At 38.9% G+C, this 4,005-nt stretch overlaps 1 protein-coding gene and 1 long non-coding RNA gene across 3 annotated transcripts in view; both read right to left on the reverse strand.

The window, feature by feature from the left end:
• LOC145937732 (DNA replication licensing factor Mcm2-like) overlaps positions 1-3,843 on the reverse strand; it is a 56,258-nt gene extending 52,415 nt beyond the window's left edge. For both annotated transcript variants that reach the window (XM_083041029.1, XM_083041030.1), the window contains exon 1: positions 3,646-3,843. The gene's annotated coding sequence lies outside the window, so the exon portion shown is untranslated. The remainder of the gene's footprint in view (positions 1-3,645) is intronic.
• LOC145937666 (uncharacterized) lies at positions 2,509-3,094 on the reverse strand. Its single transcript, XR_014425603.1, has 2 exons — positions 2,916-3,094; positions 2,509-2,826 (listed from the first exon to the last, which is right to left on the reverse strand). It is a non-coding gene; the product is annotated as an uncharacterized LOC145937666 (long non-coding RNA).
• Positions 3,844-4,005: the final 162 nt, after the last annotated feature.

Here is a 4,005-nt window from a genome sequence, read left to right on the forward strand (position 1 = left end):
GCGATAAATCTATCGCTAGTAGTTTATCGCAAATCCATCGTCATGCAGAATCCAAAACACATATAAATATATATAAAAAATATCTAGAAAAAAATCAATCAAATTTAGAAGATTTAAATATGCAAAATAAATCTCTTTTGCCATTTAATGAGCGTAAAAAATCGAACCTCGAGGAGGGCCCTCGACTGACGACCGAATCCGTTGACCCTTTGGGGGCGGAGGGAGTCCCAGTCGGGGCCGGGGGGCCGGGGCTCGAGCGGGAAGATTCGAGCCCTGACCCCGTCCCCCCCACCAACACGGGAGGGCGTGGCGCGAGGGTGGTGTCCCCCTTGCGCCACAACCGGGACGGATCCGCACGATGGCGGACGGCGACTCGCCTTGATCTCAGGATCAAGGTGACTCCCCGGGGAAGGCTAGGCGAGGGGGCGCGAGGACGGTATGGGACACCAGCATCCCTCGCGCTCCCGAGCATCGCCCGAGACAGGACACCCGCTGGGGTTTTAGTGAGGTATACACTTGGGCCCCCTGGCCGAACCTTTCGAGGCTCGGTCAAGGGGAACAAGGACTCCCACATAACCCACGGCCTCATCCCGGAGGCGTGGGTATTCATAAAGGATTTCCCCAGCGCATCAAAAAAAAAAAAGGTGCCTACCGGCGGGGTGGGTCCGGGAAGGGGGCCAAAGGACCCCCTTGCACCCCCCGTGTGTGTGTGTGTGTGTGTGTGTGTGTAAACTGTTCTACTCATGGTATAAATGACCAATAAAAATATATAAATATATACAATATATACTCGTCAAAAAAATTATCGCAACACGTAATTAATATCAAAATTTAGCATAAATTCAAATATGCGTATCTCCGCAAAAAATTGTCGTATTTAAAAAAATTTTTTTTTGTTTTAAAGTCTCTACTTTAAGGAACTTTCGTTCGATTTTGATTTTATTCTCTCCCCCTTTCTCCATCCTTTTAAAAGAAAGGACGTGTTTTTTTTTTTCAAAAAATTGCATAGTTTGACGAGTTCTACGGAGTGTACTAAATTTTTTTCGCAAATATCATAACTATCGTAAAATATGGACTTTTCTCTACAAATTAAAAAAAAAATTGAATACCGTACGATTTTTTTTCGCGAAGTTACAGCATATCAAAGTTACCTATGCATTTTTGCCTATGTATTCAATTACCGCCAACATTAGCATTATCCGATGGGCACTACGGGCACCCCGTGTGTGTGTGTGTGTGTTGGGGCAGGGATATATGTTCGTATTTAAAATTGTGTATTTCTGCCTCGTCTTCGGATGATCTTTTATGGGAAGATGGCTGCATGATTTTGAAAGACTACCAACCAATTTCCAGCAATTGGAAGCAGCCCTACATCGAATATGGTTCGAAATTCAGCAAGCCACAATTAGAGCCTGCATTAATATGCGTGAGCGCCTGCAAGAGGTCATCCCAAGACGAGGCAGAAATATACAATTTTAAATACAAACACATATCCCTGCCCCAACACACACACACACACACACACACACACAAACACGATGGGCAAAATCCGACCAGCAACCTCGCCGTAGTGCCCATCGGATAATGCTAATGTTGGCGGTAATTAAATATATAGGCAAAAATGCATAGGTAACTTTGATATGCTGTAACTTCGCGAAAAAAAATCGTACGGTATTCAATTTTTTTTTAATTTGTAGAGAAAAGTCCATATTTTACGATAGTTATGATGATATTTGCGAAAAAAATTTAGTACACTCCGTAGAGTTCGTCAAACTATGCAATTTTTTTGAAAAAAAAACACGTCCCTTCTTTTAAAGGGATGGAGAAAGGGGGAGAGAATAAAATCAAAATCGAACGAAAGTTCCTTAAAGTAGAGACTTTACCCTTTAAAACAAAAAAAAATTTTTGAAATACAATTTTTCGCGGAGATACACTTATTTGAATTTATGCTAAATTTTGATATTAATTACGTGTTGCGATAATTTTTTTGACGAGTGTATATAATATATACATAAATATTTCACGTAGAAAAAACTAGTAGATTTTTTAGTCCAACACGGTGTTGTAGCATCAACAATTAAGTGTAAATAAGCGTGGTAATGAGTTATATATTAATAAAGAATATTATATTAATGTGAAAACGCAAAATATGTCCTCATGCAGTGCTTGTACTTGGTTCGTCGGACGTTTCTGGCTGGTCATTAGACATAGGAGGATATATTTCTGCAATGACACGAAAGAAGTTTTCTATTCGTTCCAGTCGGTTATAGGCGCGTTTGAAGAGATATTCGGACAAATATCCAAGGATGTGTTCCTCTCTGGTTCCGTACCTTGGAATATTTCCACGAACCTCTCTCCAAACACGCTCTATATGCTGTGTGTGTGCACCTGTAAATTTAAAAAATATATTAACAACAGAACAAAAAATATAATATGTGGATTCAAACTCGCAACTATTAATATATATATATAGTTTTAAATATTTCTTACCAGTTTCAGGATCGACAAAATTTAAGGAATGGTTTACTGTCAGATGTTGGAAGCCTTCATTGCCTAAACAATTATATGACTTCCAACAATCTGACACGATGGTCGTTTCTGGCAATATCCATTCCTTTATACACGCCAGGAGTGTTTCTTCCGATCCTCGACTGGACAAATAAAAATCTTCTTCGTGTCTCGCTCGTATCCTCCAAAAATCCAATGACTTTTAACAAGCCGGCCACGATTGTATTTTCGTTTACCTATTTTTGCCTCGTCAATTTCGACGATGCGTCCTGGGCCCTCAAGCTTTTCGCTATGTTTCTCAGCCCAGAACACACAGACCTGTAATTAGAAATATTTTGATTTATTACTATATATATCTTTTTTAAGTATACATATAGATCTGTTAAAATATATTAAAATATAATTACCTCTCGGCAAAAATTGAACCAATCGACAATAGTGGCCGACGCAACGCCAGTCTCGTCCTGCGTGTCATCTTGACGTGGATGTCGCAACATTAAAAAACATCCAACAATTTTACATACTGTTGCGACGTCAAGATGACTTCGCTCGAACCAAGTACCAATTTTAGCACTTGTATAAAAGTCACACTGCACGGAGACATATTTCTTATGTACATTTTTCACATAATGTCGTTTTTTACATCGATATGATAATGTTTCTTTATTAATATATAAATCATTACCACACTTATTACACTTAATTGTTGATGGTAAAACACCGTGCTGAACTAAAAAATCTACTAAGTTTTCATTATTATATGTTAAGTGTCCCCAAATTCTAATAATGTTATCATTAGCAGTGGTATCAACGCAGAGTACTCACGGATATGTTAGAGTGAAAGAATGTGTCAAGGATATGTTAGAGTGAAAGAATGTATTATGGTTATGTTAGAGTGAAATAATGTATCACGGATATGTTAGAGTAGAGCATGCGCATGTGACCGTAGAGAGTACTCATCATGTCGATATGACAGATTTCCTAACCCAAAAGTAGTCAGCTTTAACTGTTAATATTTCGCTTTGCGGGGCAGAGCGACGCTTTTTTCTGCCAGATTCTTTCATTTTAAGCAAAAACGCGTCGAATGAGTGCAAATTTATTGATATATCTCGTGAGGCAGCTAAACTGAATAATTACCTTTTTTTCTTTCAGAAATTGTATTGACATTTTAACGAATACATTTCAACGAATACTCACGCACTTGATCGAAAATGAAAAATTTATAAACCGATTATAACAGTTAATAACAGTTAGGTGATTTTAATCACTCACAAAAAACACGTTGAATGCACAGCGCACATTACTCGATGCGGACGACAATAGTCTGCGGCGACGACAACAATCACGGCTTTGCCGAACGTGAACGCGTACATTACGCGTGATTAATGCGAGACCTGCGAGACGCTACCATGTCTTGCGATTAACCGAAGTTTTTGCATTGTGAATGCTGTAATTTCGAAAACGTATAATACTTAAGTTATTTAAAAAAACGTATTA

This window comes from Prenolepis imparis, unplaced genomic scaffold (genome assembly GCF_030444845.1).
Source record: "Prenolepis imparis isolate NDT839.2.m4 unplaced genomic scaffold, iyPreImpa1.0 SCAF_6, whole genome shotgun sequence".
In the NCBI taxonomy this organism is placed as follows: domain Eukaryota; kingdom Metazoa; phylum Arthropoda; class Insecta; order Hymenoptera; family Formicidae; genus Prenolepis; species Prenolepis imparis.